The sequence below is a fragment of the Aplidium turbinatum genome, chromosome 4 (genome assembly GCF_918807975.1).
Source record: "Aplidium turbinatum chromosome 4, kaAplTurb1.1, whole genome shotgun sequence".
NCBI classification, from domain to species: Eukaryota; Metazoa; Chordata; class Ascidiacea; order Aplousobranchia; family Polyclinidae; genus Aplidium; species Aplidium turbinatum.
In genome coordinates this window covers 18,401,020-18,421,364 of record NC_137475.1, presented here as the reverse complement: position 1 = coordinate 18,421,364, position 20,345 = coordinate 18,401,020, and the positions used below count along the sequence as shown (strand labels likewise).

The following is a 20,345-nucleotide window of genomic DNA, read 5'->3' as shown; positions in this document are numbered from 1 at the left end:
AGGAGGTAATTACAGAAGTTAAAAAAAAGTTTGCAAAAACGTGGTACATTACCAGGTGGCGTTGATGTCTTTGTTTCAGGTCGTGAGATCAGAAAATTTACTCGGAGGCACCATTGTAACATTCCTGGGATTGCTGGTTGAATGCTTCTGACTAAGTGTGGCTGACAAGTGACAACGACACTAGATTGTTGGTATCAGGAAGTACATCTTGTATTACGCCACGTGTGAAGCAATCAAGGCGGATTCAGAAACGTCACGTCATTACATCAGGAGTGTGTTGATTGAAAAGGGAAGAAGATTACCACACCAGTCTGTTTTATAGGCGAAATCAGTCACCCTTGGCGAGTGCTTCCAGACGCAATGCTAAAAATATTAAAACTTGAAAGTAGGCTAAACAGTACAGAATTATGAGAACGTTGGACTGCACCGCAGAATACCGGCTGGTGACGAATATAAGACAGCAGTCGGTACACTTTCACATGACACAGAAAGAAAGATTTAGCATTATATATTGCCTACAACAATTTATCCCTGCCTTACAAGAGCACTTTGCTTTCTGTATTACTGGAGTCGATTGCTTCATCTGAAGTGTGAGTTCATGCGGTTTATCAGTTTTTCTCTGACTTGGCCAACATTTTGCCTTGCAGATAAAACTTTGAGAATCTCCACGTTTAGTAACAATTTCACGCAAATAATCTTCAATGAAAAACTGATAATCTCCTTTGAGAGGTCTTGCAGATGGTCCAATCCAGTCTGATATTGATCTTATTTCAAACGATAGTAAATATTGTAAAGATTATGACCAGTTATTCACTTCCATCGTAGATATTTAGCATCGAAACAAATAACTTGACTGGTAACAGAGGGTTTCGCAATACAGTACCTGGTTTCCATGCAACGCTTCAACCTCTCGGTGCGCATTGAAGCGTAACGTGGAATCCCTCTATTATGAATCAACTACTCCAAGACGTTTTACATGTTACTTGAACGAAAAGGGAGATCCACTTCTAAACTAAATGTAGTCTTAAACAATACAAAAATTCAAAAAACAAACAACATCAAATATCTTGGCATATTTCTTGATGACAAACTAAGTTGGAATTATAACATTGAAGATCTATCTGGGAGATTGGCGAAAATATCTGGAATATTTTATAAAATTAGAAACTACACAAACAAACAAAGCATGTTAATGCTGTACTATGCTCTTGCACGCTCAATAATACAATATGGCATTTTATGTTGGGGTTCAAGCACACAAAAACTGCTCAAGAAAACTTCAACAATGCAAAATCGAATCATTCGCACAATAACCTTTAGCAACAGAAGAGCAAACCTTTCACCATTGTACCAAGATCTCGACATACTTCCTATCAGTAGCCTAATTTGCATAAACTAGAGATTTCTAAATTTGTCTTTAAATTTAAAAATATGCTACTACCTGGCTACTTTAAACCTTACTTTCAGGAAATTACTGAGGTGCATTGCCATGGCACGAGGGCTTCTCAAAAAAATAACTTTCACTTACGTAGTGTCAGCTCAAGAAAGGGTCAAGGCAGTTTGAAATTCCTAGGCCCAAAAATATGGAATGATTTACCTTCAGATATAGCTGGGGCTACGAGTATTAAAACTTTCACGAAAAAAATAAAAATTTATTACATGAATGAACTTGGTCCGTGACTGTTTTTATTGTCACAACATTGACGAATATTTCGGATTGAACATTGTTAGTAAGTTACTATACGTATAGGCTTATTACTCACGAACTTGTGCTACGTAGGCCTACTACTTATTAACGACTGCAATCGTATTAACTGTACTCAAGTCGGCCTATAAACTGACTGATTTTGTTAAAGTATGAATTTATAAAGATAGGCCTACTTTTAGTGTTTTTGCTTTGTCCTTTATGCTAGCAGTTAACAGTTGTTGTTTTTGCATAGGTGTTTTTTTTCTCATACTAACTTACTTTTGTAGGGCATGATATTTTTTGATGTTACTATGAAACCACAGGAATCCACTTTTTTGTTTACATTTTTGCGGAACTTATGCTAATCTTGTTTGCAACGTAATGCCGATGCTTAACATCTGTCACATTAAAAACACGGGAAGCAGCTGACTCGATGACTAATATAGTCTTTCGCTGCTTCCTGTCTGTTGTTGAATATATTTGTACCGGTTTACATTTGTACCGTATACTATTTTTTGCAGCAGACAAAATAAAAGGTTTCTCTCTCTCTCGTACAAACGTGGAGTCAACGTTACGAAACAAAGAACTGACTGTTATATTTTATTCAAGTTAGCCTACTTTTTATAAGAAAAATAGGCCAAGTAATATAATGATTAGCTACCTAGTAATGACTTCTCGTAATTGTACATATTGAGACCAATGGTCTGGTCAGCGGTTCCAAGCAGGGTGAAAAACTTACCATTTCATTATTTCAAAAAATAGATCAAAACGTTAATTTTACAAAGGTACAGTCTACAGTGCATGATGTGTATCGTGGCTAAGTGATATGTTATGGAAATCAACTTGTCAGTTTCATATGCAATATAACATGTTCAGTCGGAAACTTGAGTAATCTCTGCTTGCTTTTTGTGTTTACGTTATCTTAAATATGCTTTTTTGGTGCGTATGTTGAAGCGCGGGAACGTTTTATTTTTTTCTCTTGTAGCCATTTAGCCTAAATAGCAAAATCGTTATTTCCGTAAGATGGCAATTGACTCGTAGGCCGTATGGTCGTCTCGTTGTCCGTATGGGAGCTTATGTAACTTTTGCATTGTGTAGGATTACTTGCATATTTTAAACATGTAACCTACTCTGTTCCTGACAAATAAACCATTGATTGATAGGGATCTATGCTGGCTTGGTGAACTATTCTTGTCCTAGATCTCGACTACAGCTCACTAAGTCTCGTAACAGGAATAATAGAGCCTATTTAGCCTCGCTTCACTATACTTTTGTCCGGATTTGAAAGCACCGTAGCCTACCATTGAATGACGTTAGTTTCGAATCTCTAAGGCAGGGGTTCCCAAACTGGGGTACATGGGTACATTTCGACTTCTCAAAGGGTACATTAAGAATTGCTGGGATTTTTTAAACAATCAAACAAATGTGAATATTTAGTCACTTCGTTGAGGGATGATTTTTTTAGTTTGATCCTTGCCTACCTTGTTGATATTTTTGATGCTCAGAATATGCTAAACACTAGTGTGGTTATATTTATTTAATTATAGTTAAGTATAAGAATGTTTTGTTTATATTTGAATTAATATTAAGGCTGTCTGACTACCTGATGAAAGTTCTATCTATCTAATTTGGCTATCTGACTCCATTAACAAATTTCCACACGATTATTACCGGTACTCGAATTATAATTTTAAGTTATCAGAAGGTGTTCATATCCCAGCTAGAAAGCTACGTATATTACACGTTGATTTTTGGTTGATTTTAGGTAGTATGGTATCTTAGGTAGAATTCAGGTGTTATTAAGGAGTTTGTGTACACCAACAAAATTCACTTGTTTAAAAAACATTTTTTTAGAGACATATTTTAACTATCATTTTGTATGACTAGTGTGTAAATATGATTCTAGCAGTTTTATCAGGGATTATTTTGTGAATGTAACTTTTGCAAAAATAACACGTGTTTTCCACGTATATTAGCCTACACGTGTTCAAAATCCTATGATTATTTGACTAATTTTTAAGGTATATAAGGTAAAATCACACCAAGAAGAGGGCATACAAAACTGTACGAATGGTTCAAGGTACGAACTAGGTTGCACCCATTACGTGACACTGCATCTGATTCCACGTTGCTTATGGTATCGTAATTCAACGTGACTTACGGTGCTTATAGGTGATTCGACGTGACTTATGGTGCTTATGGGTAATTCGACGTAACTTACGGTGCTTAACTGCTTATAGGTAATTCGACATGACCCATGGAGCTTATGGGTAATTCAAAGCGACTTATGATGCTTATGGGTAATTTGTGGGGTCGCCTTGTACTGGTATATCATGTAGGGACTGTTTTGAGCCGTTGCTGACAGATCTACATCCTACTCTTGTCTCAACACACACTTCCTACCCAGATTCTGTACCGTATGTTTCTGTTTCTAACCCTAACCTCTAAATAGAGATTCAACATATTTCGTTCCCAGAACACTTCGTCCCCCGCTTTCGGGGGACAAAATGGGGGTACGAAGTGTTCAGGGGACGAAATAGGTTGCATCCCAATTCTATGAGGCCAAGCCAAGACGTAATCGGTACCGGTAGTTGAAAATTGTTTTTAATCTGTTTAATTTAGATATATTTTTACTCTTGTAATGGATAATCGTAATGAAAAGCGTAGACTTTACCAAAGAAAGTGGATAGCAAGCAAACGTGCACGTAAAGCTAAAAGGCGTTTGGACGAACAGAAACAGATGCTCAGTGAGCACACAAATGAAGTTCAAAGTATCAGTAACCAAAACAATGCTGTTGATAAAATTGTCATAAATTCTGAAAACTTAACCAGGCCCATAGACAGTGACCAGGACAGTGCTAATCATTTTGCTGTCAGAGATGATCCATTTTTGGTTGATAACTCTTGCATCGATGAATCAATCCAAAATATAAACTTTTCTGATGAAGATGTCTCTTACCGCAAGCCAACCTGGCATCATTGTTTTATGCGGCCGCTAAGGTTTGACATCGACTTCAGCGATCATGGAATGTTCTGTAACAAGAACAATTATATCCTACACGCAAACATAAAAAAATTGATCTCTTAAAACAGCTCTTTCTGCTGTTTTGTCTCGTGAGCTTTGCATATTGCTCAACAAGTGCATAAAGTTTAGAATTGACAAAAAATCATTAAATTTGAAAATTACATTTGAATCACTGCGAACAAACGTATTCAAAACTTTTACTTCGGCTGACGCCAGTAGTAGTATAGGTATGTTTGAGTGGGTAAATGTAAGAACCCTCGGTAAGAACGGGTAAAAACCCCTGCCCTGTGGTAAGAACCTTCGCCCTCAGTAAGAACCCCTAGATAAGGTTGTTAGGTCTGAACTTTGTGGTACGAACTTGTAAGAACGGATGTTATGATGAAGCCACCGATACTAACCCCCTAAAAATATGGAGAAACATGTAAAAACACCAACCATCTTACTTTTAACGCGTAAAAATAACGTTTACCCCCTTGAACATAGGGGTTGAAAGTTTTGGAATTTTTCAAAATTTTTACTGTTTGTGGTACGTAAACAGTGACTAAACACTACTTTTTTGATTCAGTCACAATTGTTGTGATTGCTTCACTGAAGTCTTCCATTGTCACATCAGTCTTTGATACCATATTTTCAAGGTATAGTTTCAAGTTTGTTATGTATGTGTGAAGTGGAAGCTTCTTGTGTCCTTTTTTCAGCTTAAAAATATCGCTAGTTTTGGGAATGGATAACGATGTGTCCCTGGCGTAACGTATTTCCCTGTACAATCTGTCTGTCTTGGTCCTTTCTGCTTGAATTGAATTTGCGTAATTGTCGAGCTCCATTGGTGAAGTAAACGGTCCACCTAAGGATTTGAGAGCTGCAAGATCTTTTTGGCGTCTTTGGTCTAGTGCAATATTAGCGGACATTTTGTTTTCTGATATCGTTTTCTGCAAGTTATCTTGAAGTTTTCTCCACTCTAGCTGCAATTCGGGAATAAGGATAGTTTTTTTGGTATAACGTTTGAAAGATCCAGAAGGCATACTTTCAATTAGATCTTGGGATTTATTTTTTACTTGTGATGAAGAGGCTGCTGGTAGTTCTCTGGCCCCTCTGCGAGATAGTTCATAGTTAATGAACCCAACACTTCTCTCAGAGTCAATGTTGTGGATAGGCACTTTTTCCAGTTTTTCCTGATCCATGTGGGCTAAGGATATATTTGCCTTTGGGTTATGATCTCCGAATCCAAAAATGTTTCCTTTTTGTCTCTGGAATGCTTCAGCGATAGTTGGAAGAAGAACTTGTAACATGCTTTTAAGTTGTGCTTTGTATGTGGATGTCACTTGTGCAATGCTTGCACATATTTCTGGGCTGTACTTTGTGGCATGAAAACGATCGGATGACACGAATTGGAATGCAGGGTTATCAAGATCGAATAGCTTTTCAGGATTTGTGTTGTTCAGATCCTCATAAAGTTGATGGAATGCAGGTGTTAGTTTAGAGTATGTGGTAGTTTGGGACAGAGTGAGTGACAAAAAAGGTTCAACCAGATGTAAACCCAGAAGAGCTCCAATACAAAACATAACCTCTAAAAATTCGATGTCAAGGAAAGACCTAACAATGCATGCTAGCTGATTTGAAACATGACAAAATTTACGCAAAAAATCAGCTACGTCTTCCATATGATACAATACAATAGCGCAGGACAAAGTCAAACGATTAAATCTTTCATCTTTGAGGCTTACTGATAGATTTTTTCTTGGGGCAATGTGAAGGTCAAAGTCTCTGGCTTTATTCCATGGTTTGTGATCAAAATCATGATTAATTAGCCTTGTTATGCAATTAAGAGCTTGTTCAGTGACACCTCTTGCTGATGAGGTTGCATTAACAAGAAAGTTTGCATAAATTTTGTCTCTTCCAATTGCGTTTTCCAAACTTGCCCAGTGCTTACTTATTTCACGATTGAACATCAAGCTTGGATGAACATTGCAGAAGACATGATCAGGTAGTTTTTTTGTTTGAAACTTTTCAGCCACTGTGTGGTCCACTTGAAAATTATGTGAAGTTTGATCAGTCAACACAAAGTCAATCTTTTCATATATATCTTTAGCCTCCACATCACTAGCCACAGAGAGGATCCGTAGTGTATTCATTTTCAAGTCTGCCAAATTAGCTCTGCTTTCTGAAACAATGGACAAGGTAGGCAGTGCTCTATATTTTCCATTTATTATTATTCCCTGTACAATGAAAGAACCAGCTCCTTGTTTTTTTGATCCGTCATTAGCATATGTAATGGCTGCATTATTCTCAGAAAACATAATTTCTTGAACAATGGAATCAAGAGCCATTGTTTCGATGCTTTTGCCGGTTTTCCTTATAATATGTCTGTCCGGCAAAGTGTCCAAATCGAGTTGATCCGGGTCACTACCATGAAACTTCCAAGTTCTTCCAAACATCTTGTTTGCTGTTTCCACGATAGCTGCCTCTGCTTGGAACTGAGACATATGATAAACACTTTTTAGTTTGTCCAAGGTTTCATAAAATTCACTGCGAACATTTCGCAAAGTAAGTCGAACATGCTGGTATTGCTTTGCCATAGTGTCATCAACCACATGATTAATAGCTACTTTCCTCCTCTTTGGCTTAGGCTCTTCATCATCAGTTGGAGTGTCGTCTGAAGTGACCTCAACAGCACTAGATTGTTCAGAGTCTGAAAGCATCTCATTTAATTCAGTTAAACCTTCATTATATTCTTCCGTGATTCTTTTTTCGGAGCACCTCAATCGTTCAAGAGCATGAAGATCTTGCTTTCGCCTTTCCATTGTTTTACACCACTGTTTGTCAATGTAATCCTCACAATACATTTTTCTTTCTGAGCGTTGATCTTTCAGAAAGTCCCATTCCATACTGGTCATCGTTACTCCATGGAGAGCTTCAAGTTTTTTTCTTTGAACGTTATTTTCACAAAATATATCAAAAACACCACTGGATCTGTCATTGAAGTCATTCACTCGTTTCTGATGCCGATTGTTTTGACGAGATTTTCTTATTCTCAAAAGATACATAAATTCATCATAAATTTTAACAACACGATTTTTAATTGCAATAGTGGAAACTGTATACAAATTGCAGAACAACCAATGTTCTTGCAACATCATTGCTATCATACCAGCAGCATCCAATTTACTTCTCTCATTTGCACCTGCTCTCTTAGGCTGTAACAAGTACAACATATTTTCAAGGACTGCCTTTTCTACAGGAAGGGTTCCTGCTGGAAAGCCAGCTGCTTCAGTGTAAACAACATCACCTAATTTCTTTTTTGCTTTGGACCGAGTTTCAAAAGCAGACATTATTAGGTGTAAATAGACTGCTAACTGCCCAAAGGGGATAATAGTACACTTTCAGATTTCTGTATCTTCAATATAATATAGGTTTATAGTACATCTGAAAAACAATAAAAATCAATGTTTGCTCTGGGTCTGTTTTGGTTATGGTATACTTGACTGCAATATTACAACATACCATCAAGGTGTTGGCCAAACAAAAGTTGTTTCAAAGAGCAAATTAAACCTTATCCTCAAAATAAATCAAAAAATCCAAATAAGGTTAAGGGGCAGTGGCCCCTGCTCCATCCCTCTCTACACCATAGTAAAACTCTGTAGATTTAAAACTGAACCAAAATAATCATTTTATTGCAACTGTTGTACTGATAGTCACCAATGGCTAGGTTGGTTTCGCCACAAGCTATAGCCTAGCTTCTACAAGATTGTAGGCTAAGAGCTGTCAGGCATTAGCCTAATATGGCCTACTACAACTTTGAATTGTATCTAAATCAGTACTCTCTTCTCCATTGGAAAGGCTTTATACTCATTGATCAGGCAATATTCCAATGTAAAGTAGCCTAGTTGCCTTGCACTATCACTCATACTAACGTGTACAAACAATCAAAAGGCACACGCTTTTTATGACAAGTCTCCAAAGCAGAACACATGTTGCCATTCACAAAAAAAAATACTATTTTTTAACTTAAATTCAATAAAGTGTGTCACTAAACAACTAAAATATCTTTCTACATACTGGTAAATTATCAAAAACTGCTTAAAACTACAAAGGAACAAGTTTTGCGAGATAAAATGTGTTAAGACTTGATCGTATTGCTTTATATGGCAACACTGCAAGAAAATATCCAAAATCTCAAAGTGGTCATCTTCAAGGGGTATGTTCAAGGGGGTAAACGATCTTCCAGAGGCATAAATTTGGGCTTGTTGGAGTTTTTATATCTCGGTCCATATTTTTAGCCCATTTTCGCCAAAAAGCGTTCTAAGTCCCCCCCCTAACCCTAGTCGGTAAGAACGGATGTTATGACGTAGCCATCGGTACTAACCCTAGTCGGTAAGAACGGATGTTATGATGAAGCCACCGGTACTAACTTGTAAGAACGAATGTTATGACATAATGATATGTAAGAACGCTAGATCGAATGAGCATCGAACCCTCCGACCTAGGACGGGTTCGGTATGAACGAGTGATGCTAATAGGTAATGTATTAAATCTAAGTACGAACTTTGCTAGAAACTACAAGCTTACTTACTATATAACTTGGTTTACTTATAAAAAGCAACAAATAAATATTTTTTCATTTGTGGTCTGTAAAGAGTGATTTTTTTTATGTTACATTGCTAATGATAAGTGACCTGGGTTCAATTCCCATGACTGAGGTTGTTTTTTTTTTAATTTATTTAACTAGTGATAATGTGATCTGAGTAATTTTTTTAATCAATTTTACTAATGATGATGTGCTCTGTGTTCGATTCCCATGTCTGATTTGTGTTTTTTAAAGCAACTAACATGTAAAGTTTCATACATTAGATGTCTTGTTGGTCAGTTTGTGTGCATACATAATCACAGTGGTTGCAATGACTACAAGATATAGAAAAGACTTTAAAACATAACCAGCATATTTTTAGTAATGCACAAAACACCTTTAACTGAAATTAAAGTTAACAAAGTCATTCTTGATGTTACAGCATTGTGGGTTCTTTGAAGTTTAAAACTTTCTAACTGTAGACACACAGCTGGGGACCACTGCAATAACATAACTTTTGCCAAGCAAATAACCTAACACTTCACACCTAACACCGCGTATACTAGTCAATGGGAAAGACATTTTTGAAGTCATATCATTGTGGGTTCATTGATGTTGTTTAAATTTTATAACTGTAAAAGATGTAAAGTTCATAGATCGGTTAATATGCGGGGGTTTATTTATTAATGTGGAAGTTAATTTTATAAAAGTTTTGCTAACTTTTTGTCGGTTTGGGTGTAGCCATGCTTTTCGCAAAGGTGTTTGCTTGTAAGAATAGAGTTTTCACTATTGATTATGATAGGTAGGTCTATTGGCTCGATTCCAGATCTTTCTAAATACTGGGTTTTGTTCTTGCTGAATGTGTTATTTCGGTAAATCAATGAGGTTTCACTGTTTTTTGGTTTGTATAGGTTAGTTAATCTCGTTATACTTTGGTTCTTTTAATCAGTGGCTTTCTTTTAGTTTATTGTAAGGTAAATGGTCAAAGGGATGCTTAGTCGCTTATTGGTTAGATAGATATATTACAGTAGTTAGTAGTTGGTTAGTTATATTATAATCTATGACTGGTCTAAAAGCTTAATAAATACTGCATTGTGGTATCTTCATTTCGGTTAATCTTCGTTTCGGTTTATGTTGGTTTCCGTAAACCTTTATTTTATTAGGTCTACATTTCGCTAAAGTAGTGTTTTTTTTTTACTAAAACTTTATGGTAATGTTTAATAAATAGAACTAATCTGAAAAACTAATTTTGTAGGTATAATATCACTTAAAGGTTGTGAGAATCATAGCTTGGTCAAAATGACCTAACTTTAAGTTTGTCATGAAGGAATAACACTTACGGTTTTGTTTTATGATCCTTACAACAACTGCACTACTCCATGATATTAACATAAAGGTACAACTCAACACACAAGCAGTACTGTAAATTAAGACATAGAACCTCTTGTTTTGGTTGTGTTCAACTTAGATCCATGTGTCTTATCATGTTTATCTCATTATTTTGCTAAGCATCCATTTCATAAAAATCGTTACAGCAATCATTTTAGTTAAAACTTTATGGTAATGTTTACGAAATGTAACTAACTTGGAAATGATTTTTGTTGATGTAGTATCGCTTAAAGATTGTAACAATAATGGCTTGGTCAAAACAATGTAAATTTGTCATTTGTGTTTGCATAAATAACTTTTACGTTTTTTGTGTGATGCTAATAACAGCTAAACATTTAACGTTGTCTTTTATGGAATGAGAACACCCAAATGAACAGCTATGAAACCAATTGTTGCAACACACAATCACACTTGATGATAATAACACACAAACAAGATCCTGAACACAGGTTTTACTTTATAATTATGACACAGAAACTTGAAGGTTGCGATGTATTGTTGTAGTTTCTATAAACTTGTAAAAAAACACATAAAATTTGTTAAACTATTTTTCCGTTTGTGAATTATAGAACATAAACTTTGTAGTTAGTTAATAATATTTTTGATGGTTGGTTTGTGCAATAAAAACTTTATGATTTGTTAAAATTATTGTTCAGTTTGTAAACGAAAATTTAAGTTGTGATTTAAAATAATTTTTCGTGTGTATGTTATTAGAATAAAGTTTTTAGTTTACACTTTGTCAAAACTACTTTTTAGTTTCTAAAACAAAGCTTAAATATTTTTGCATTTATGTTATTAGAATGAAACTTTTAGTTTAAAATCTGTCAAAACTACTTTTTAGTTTGTAAAACAAAGCTTAACTATTTTTGCATTTATGTTATTACAATAAAACTTTTAGTTTAAAATTTGTCAAAACTACTTTTTAGTTTATAAAACAAAATTTAAGTATTTTTTTATTTAAAGTAATTTTTCACTTGTATTTGTTTAGCAAAATTTTTATCATGTTTCCTTATTTCACATTTATTAACTTTACAAAATTACATGTTATGTGAATAATTATATATATAATGTAAACTTCATATTTGATTTAACTTATAAATTAATTAAGATAATAATAACTCAAATTGATAGTTTTATTGTACATAGTTTTGTTTGAAACAAAAAAAATTATGATAATGTTTAGTTTACAATAGTAGTGATATATGTAACTTTGCATTATTATTATGTTGCTTGTGGAGATTGTGTTGCTTGTGGAGATTTTGTTGCTGGTAGCTAAATTGCATAGACAACGGTGCGACGTCACACCAACGCGTAGAGCTGTCAAGGAAATAATTTATTTTAGGTGTACTTACATAACCTACACATTGCATATATCGCTTGGTAAGAAATGATGATCCAATATTCCTTATAATTGATTTTGCGCTGATATGGTGTGGTGAAAAATGAATCTTCCCTAGCAAAAAAGTTGATTTTGTGCAGATTTTGAGAACTTACATAACCTTTGTTGGATATTAAGTTGCGAGAAATGGTGATATTAATAATCCTTATATTTGGTTTTGCGTTTCAATTTCCATTGAAATATTGATACTGTTGGATCTTGACTATCACTCTGCCTTTTTTTACGCTGGTGTTTGTATATAAACACGAAAGGAGTAGGTCTACTAATGTCATGGAGAAACAAATCTCTCCAATCTATGTGCCACAACCGTATGATTATGAACCATTTTATGAGGCTTAACAAGGCTTAGCTAAAGAATCAAAACTTAGACATGCTACAGCAAAAGTTGTTGACATCGCCAGGACTTTCAATGTGAAGCACGAAATTGCATTTAATCCGCACTTAAGACGAGCTTCATTATCTGTTCGCGTCGGAAGAAAAGCGTTTCATCCTGATCTTTTCAGGAATCGTGCACCTTGTTTTCTATTAGATCGGGAAATTATTGCATTATCATTACGTAACAATTATGCAACAATGTAGCAAAAACGTAACAATTAGATGTATTGTGTCACATTAACTATTTCAGTACGGACGCCAGTAGTAAAGATGCTATAATAAAGATGTCATATCTCATTGTGGGTCGCACAATAAAACTTGCATCAAAAGTGGGTCGCGAACTGAAAAAGGTTGGGAAGCACTGATTTAGATTCCACAACAGACAGGAGGGAGACAGAATTCAACCAAAATTATTTGTAATTTGTATGCCTAATTGCCTAAGCCATTTTTTAAAACATTTATTAAGGAGACTGCTCCGCCAGACCGCCACTGATTGCAATAGCAAACAGCTCATCTTAAATTGGATACAAAATATAGCCCAATTCGAGGAAATTCTGAAGTTCGTTCAAACGCCAATGAAACTAGATTTTTTCTTTTAGCTACTTCTACTGAAAGAAATATACAAAGACTTTTTAAATCAACATAAAATACATGGCCAGTACGGGGATCGAACCCGCGACATTCGCGTTATTAGCACGACGCTCTAACCAACTGAGCTAACCGACCAGACAACGTTGAGAATGTTGTTGTTTCAAATTAAAAAAGGATTACTAATTAAAAAGGGGTTTGACACATTTAACCTTAAATAAACGTAAAGTTTGTTAAGGGACCCACGTAAAGCAGATACTTATGCGTCGAAAATTTAAGTCTAGCTTTGTTTAATGATTAGGCAACAAATTGATGAACAAAATGTGCCATAGTTCAGCACTTCATTTATGCGAAACGTATCGTCTGTTTTGATGATGTCACTACTTTGCCGTTATCAATATAATTTGTGTATGTTTCTTTGTCTATGAGCTCGTGGTTGACATATGTGCAACCCTTCATGTAAGACACAATATGGAAATCGTACCCTCCCAGTTGTTGCTGCCAGTTGCTGGAACTGTTTGCCTATTTGTGTGAAAGAAGCTGAAAATTTAAATGAATTCAAAGCTCGCTTGAAAACGTTCTATTTCAATGAACATTATGACTGAAAGTACCGTATTAATTATCACCATTGACATGTACAGCGCCCAGGAGCATAGTTTGACTGTGGATGTGGCGCTATGTAAATATTGTTATTATTATTATTATTATTATTTAATAAAGCATCATCGTGTGTTTTCAAGCATATTTTCATCAAAACCGGTTTACACCTGTTTAAAAGCTATCAAACAAAATTTAAAACAATGTAAAGCATTCACAAAAGCACATTTGCAGAAAAACATATTATAACTAGATCATCCTATAAAATTATATCTTTCTATTATATTCTTATTATATATATATCATATCATACCTATTAAAAGCTATATAGAATAAATTATAGTATTTTTCTATATTTAGTATATTCTAGTTTTTCTTGACAAATGTGCTTTGGTGAATGCTTTACATTGTCTTAAATTTTGTTTGATAGCTGCAGTTAGCATAACATAATCATATTAAATACAAGTACGTCACCACAAACATCTCGAACAAGTGTTGTGGAAGGAGGACCACGTTGGTAGACAATCACTGTGGAAAGGTGTGTACAGATACGTGACTTATATAAAAGAAAAACGTTTTTCTCAAGCAAAAGATAGATTGTTATTGTGTAACAGACAGTGATCATCAAAACCGAGTGATTTAACAATTTTGCATCTGTGTTTAGTGAAAAGTATTACATAGATATACATTTTTTTCTTCTTGTTGCTAGGTTCAAACACAATTTTATGATATTTTGTACAATGTACATGTCTTAAAAAATCGTTTGAAGTTATTTTGAAAGTGTTACACAAAATTAAAGCTTTACCTTTGGATTTATATCTGTGAAAAGACACACGAGTGGTGGTAAAATACCATGGATATGTAAAGACAGAAAGACTAGTTGGTAAACTTATTAAGTTTTGAGCCAATAAGATCAGAGAAAGACTAAAGAAGGTGTGTTTGGAATAAATTAAAGCGGTTGTACTGTAAGATTAAGTGAAGATAAAGAGGACGTTTCTACTGTCTGGAAGTAAAACTAGTACAAAGTGCATAATATGCATATTATGTCAGTATTACATAGACTAACCACAAACCAGTTATTCTAAGTGAGATAGGGTAATAAAGATGAAGCACCAGGAACATGTGACCAAAAGACAGTTCAAGAGGAACCAAACAATAAGTTTAGATGTAGGAGCAAGATAAAAGAGTTAAATGAAACATGGAAATCTTTACTAAAATATGGAAACAATTAAAATATACTGTCTTCACAAGCAATCTATTTGAGATGAGGATAAGCATAAAAGCGGAAAATTGTTCAAATAACATATTTTTAAGAATTAAACATTATGTAACACACGACAAAAGAAAGTCTGAGGAACTGATTCAATGGTGAATGGTGAAAAGACAATAGAAATAGTTGCGGTAATGATAAACAAATCTTCACTTGATGGTTCTGTTAAATAAATTGGCGTCATTGGTTTGAGATTTCCAATAAGTAACCTTTTGTTTGCTCAGATTTCAACATAAATAGATGAAAAATCTCTTTTCCATTGATCTATTTGACTATTTTCTGACAAATAATCAGGTTTTGGCAACACTTTTGCAACAACAACTTATTAGGTTTTACGTGTGTTTTAGCTACAATGTACTTATCATGAATTTACATAATAAAAATGGCAGATAAAAATAAAGAAACTCAACTTAGAATGGTGCAACCTTCGTGATTTGCTATAAGTTTGTGCCTACAAAATGTCAATTTTGAAACTGAACCAAAGTTAAACACATATAACAATAACATCTTACTTATTTGTATACAACAATACCAAAAAGTAGTAATTATTTCCGACCCTATAACATTATCCATTCTGTTAGAATCGATGTAACCTATTTTTTTTAAACAAGTCTGAACATGATTTATATGAAATTAGCGCTTTATTTTAAATCGATCACAACATCGTTTCAAACTGATTCTCTGGTAATTAAGTTTTTTTAGTTTTCGGTAAATATTTATTTGTTTACAATATCATGCAAAGGTACATTTTTTATTTCACTGTGTTTTTGTTTGGTATTTTTTTGGAAATATTTCCATCTCGTGTGTAACTTTAAGTGTTTTGTAAGATCTAAACAAAACTCAATCAATGTGATACATTTCATGGTAGCTTTTAAACAGGTGTAAACCGGTTTTGATGAAAATATGCTTGAAAACACACGATGATGCTTTATTAACCCTATTTCCTGTGACGTATTTTGGCCAGTTGACTTGCGGAGGGGGGGGTCGGTGCGACACTATCACTTTCAGCTCGTGTAACTCAAAAACTACGCAAAATAGATCAATCAAATTTTCACATGATGCAGATAATTTATCTGACAACATAGCATCGAAAATCTTTTGCAATTTGTTCAACAGCGTAACTTGAAAAATCAAATAATTTGATGGTTGGTCATATTTTTTTATTTGACTTGAGAAATCGTTTCTTAATTACTTTATAATTGAGTGTGACGGGATAATTCCATTGTGTTGGATTTTAATCTCTTACGCGTGGACGTCGTCCACGCTTCAATGAAATCGTAATTGGCGTCTGACTTGCGTTTGCTTGTTGTTTTGCCCGAGGCATTGCAAAAATCTTTCGCTTTGTCTCAACATTTGCAGAGAATGAGACAAAATCACGGCAAAATAAACTGTTTCAAGTCATTTTTGAGCCATATGTTATAGTCTACACATTTTCAAATGTACTGTCATCGCTTGATATTAAAACTAAATCAAGCAATGAGCTTTAGTAAACATTTTATTTGTAACAATTGTGTTCAGTTCAGTTTTCTTTTCACACTCATACTGTCCAATTTGGTTATACATGATCAAGAAACACTTTGCAGTTTACAGCACATCCCAGGGAGCTATTTATTTGTTTTTAACATTGTTTCAACGTCTAGAGACGTTGAATTGATGTAAAAGTATCTGATTTGCTTTCTAGCTAGCGGTTGATACAGAAAAGTAAGGTAGCCTATTGGTGTCACATGGTGTTTGAACCACAACCTATCCAAAGGCAGTTACTTGCTTCGATAGGAGCTCGTTCCAACTTGGACCTTCATGCACTTCAAAAACAAAAAGTGTCTAGAACTCCTGACTGATAAACTATGTCACGATGCATTACAAAACTGATTTGTTTCCATACCTACCAACAATGATCACTTTGAATGAAATAATTTTGCAACAATTTTGATAAAGTGAAGTGATAATAATCGTTTAGTCAAATCGTATTGGTAGGCTATAGAAAAGGTCGCTTGTACATTGCCAAAGGGAACTCCCGTTCTGCGTGACAAACTCAAAGTCGTGGCATAACGATAGGAAAAATAAATACATTTAGCAAGATATCAAATCTTGCAAAAAAAATCTTTTTTAGGCTGATTGTTATTATCATACAAAAAAATCACTAAAATTTTGACTTTTTTCTTCGGCAAAATTGAAGGTTTTTGATATTTTGAAAATGCACGTTTATGTCTAAGCGATTGAAACGGCTTTTTTATGTCGTCAACCAGATTTGCAAGATAAGGTTTTCTACATGTTTTTCTAATTTGTTGGACATGCATTTTGTGTCAAGCTATTTCTTACGCATTAGAAGATTTCTTTCTCTTCAAATTTTGAAATAACTTTTTAGATGCAGTTTACGGTTGACGGCATTACTGCAAAAGCCATCTTTTGTAATTGATACATAACCAAAAACAAAAGGCGCATCAACTACTGCTGGCTGATAGACCACGTAACAATACATCATAATGATGTTTTTCCGAACCAAAGACCCAGAAAACCAATTTTGTTGTATATTAGTTCAGACGTTGAACCAGTGACAAAAAGTGATTTGCTGATTTGAAACAAAGTGATTGCTGTTCCCTATGTGCAAACCTTTTGATAAAAGTAATCAAGTTTTGGCCACAGCTTTCTGGTCCACTGAGGCTACTCTGGTCAATCGACTCACGTTGCAAATAACTTATCGACATTATTGGGTAGGCTCACACTGAAGTTGTTTTGTGTAAAGTCTTGCTTGTGAAAAAGTCGAAGTAAAAACACAAAAATGAAGTAAGTTATATTTACAAAGTATTATATTCTTGAATCAACCACAGTTTTAAAAAAAAATAGTTTGAACAGGTTTCATGTAATAGAAACTACAATTGATATCATCGCGAAGGATCAAATAGCTGTGAAAATCACTTCGAGCAATTGTTTGTTATGATTTTCATTTTTCATCATGCAAACCAAGGTGAACCTCAATATCATATTTTTATGCCAAACGATAAAAATCGTTTTTATTTTTTTTTAGTTACTTTTAGGAGACAAGGAAAACAATCCGTATAAAAAATAATTCAATTCAACATATTTCCCTTATTTTGTCAGATATGTATTTCGTGCAACAATTTTTTAGAAAAATTGCTGAGTATGGTATCGCGTTTTAGATGCAGTCAGAGAATGCAACTTCGCGGTTGATGGCGTTATTACAAAAGCCAATCTTTTGTCACGGAAATGTATTCGAAAACAAAAAGGCTCAAAAGCGGCTGACTGATAGGTTACGTTGCGATACGTTACAAAAACAAGGCATTGATTTCAGATTCTTTCAACCAAGCAAACAACTTTGCTCCAAATGACATAAACATCCAAATTTATTGGGAAAATGATATATGCCTACACCTTTTTGAGGTAAGCTTTTGTGAAAATAAGCTTTTGAAGATCAACATTTGAAAACAAAGTTTGAAATTATTGAGTTGGTCCTAATAGTGTTTCTGCTGAGATATATCAAAACTTTTCAATCCTCGTAGAGAAAAAATAATTTTGTAATCTCTCACGCAACTGCAAAATTACCATTTAGGTAAAGATTCATTGCTGACAATACAGTATGTGCAATGTTTGTCAAAGCACAACAATTTCGCTGCGCGTGTTTTTCCACAAAAGCAGAGCAGTTTAGATAGACGATGTCAAGTTCTTTTCAGTATCCTTCAATCTTTCGTTTTTATAAAAACGTTTTAACAACATCCATAAATATTTATGTGAATATAAGTGTACAGGTACATGCAGAAGTTTATTGGCGGGTCAAAAACTCACTCCTTGTTGCTTTCCGACAAGAAATCAACAAAAAACTTTCCACGTTTGTTTGTTTTGTGAGATAGACTGAGTTTTGTCAAGAAATTTTCGTACGGCTTCTTGTTATAAGTTAGAAACAAAATGTATTGGCCATAGAAAACTATGTAAAATTACATCTTTTTCAGCATGGCTTATCGTATACTTACTCTCTGATATAATTTCAAAGAAACCCAGATGTAATTAAAAGATTAATCAAAGCAACTCAAAACTCGAGTTTGCAAACAAAAGGCGGAATCATTACGGTCGAATGCTTTACAACAAAGCCAACTCACGAGATATCTGCGTCGCAGTTCTACGCACGACGGCGCTCAGTAATCCTATTAATCCGTATAATTAGAAAACAAAAGGACTAGCTAGTAGCAGGCTAAAATATCCGAGTATGTTATGAAAATCATGTCATATCTCTAAAACTATAGACAATAGCAATGCCATTTCAAGCGGAATAAATACTTGAATAATTTTTAGGAAAAGTCAAAAAATTTCAAAGATGTGGATTGCGTAGTTCTTTAGTGATATTGCTTTGAAAAGCGCCAAGTCCCACCCGACCCCCCCCCCCACAGGACAAAGGGTTAAATAATAATAATAAAAACAATATTTACATAGCGCCACATCCACAGTCAAACTATGCTCCTGGGCGCTGTACATGTCAATGGTGATAATTAATACGGTACTTTCAGTCATAATGTTCATTGAAATAGAACGTTTTCAAGCGAGCTTTGAATTCATTTAAATTTTCAGCTTCTTTCCCACAAATAGGCAAACAGTTCCAGCAACTGGCAGCAACAACTGGGAGGGTACGATTTCCATATTGTGTCTTACATGAAGGGTTGCACATATGTCAACCACGAGCTCATAGACAAAGAAACATACACAAATTATATTGATAACGGCAAAGTAGTGACATCATCAAAACAGACGATACGTTTCGCATAAATGAAGTGCTGAACTATGGCACATTTTGTTCATCAATTTGTTGCCTAATCATTAAACAAAGCTAGACTTAAATTTTCGACGCATAAGTATCTGCTTTACGTGGGTCCCTTAACAAACTTTACGTTTATTTAAGGTTAAATGTGTCAAACCCCTTTTTAATTAGTAATCCTTTTTTAATTTGAAACAACAACATTCTCAACGTTGTCTGGTCGGTTAGCTCAGTTGGTTAGAGCGTCGTGCTAATAACGCGAATGTCGCGGGTTCGATCCCCGTACTGGCCATGTATTTTATGTTGATTTAAAAAGTCTTTGTATATTTCTTTCAGTAGAAGTAGCTAAAAGAAAAAATCTAGTTTCATTGGCGTTTGAACGAACTTCAGAATTTCCTCGAATTAGGCTATATTTTGTATCCAATTTAAGATGAGCTGTTTGCTATTGCAATCAGTGGCGGTCTGGCGGAGCAGTCTCCTTAATAAATGTTTTAAAAAATGGCTTAGGCAATTAGGCATACAAATTACAAATAATTTTGGTTGAATTCTGTCTCCCTCCTGTCTGTTGTGGAATCTAAATCAGTGCTTCTCAACTTTTTTCAGTTCGCGACCCACTTTTGATGCAAGTTTTATTGTGCGACCCACAATGAGATATGACATCTTTATTATAGCATCTTTACTACTGGCGTCCG

General features: G+C 34.6%; 2 non-coding genes across 2 annotated transcripts; one reads left to right on the top strand and one right to left on the bottom strand.

Moving 5' to 3' along the window:
* Nucleotides 1-13,088: 13,088 nt before the first annotated feature.
* On the bottom strand, nucleotides 13,089-13,162 carry Trnai-aau (transfer RNA isoleucine (anticodon AAU)). The gene has a single exon. It is a non-coding gene; the product is annotated as a tRNA-Ile (tRNA).
* A 6,709-nt stretch (nucleotides 13,163-19,871) lies between these two features.
* On the top strand, nucleotides 19,872-19,945 carry Trnai-aau (transfer RNA isoleucine (anticodon AAU)). The gene has a single exon. It is a non-coding gene; the product is annotated as a tRNA-Ile (tRNA).
* Nucleotides 19,946-20,345: the final 400 nt, after the last annotated feature.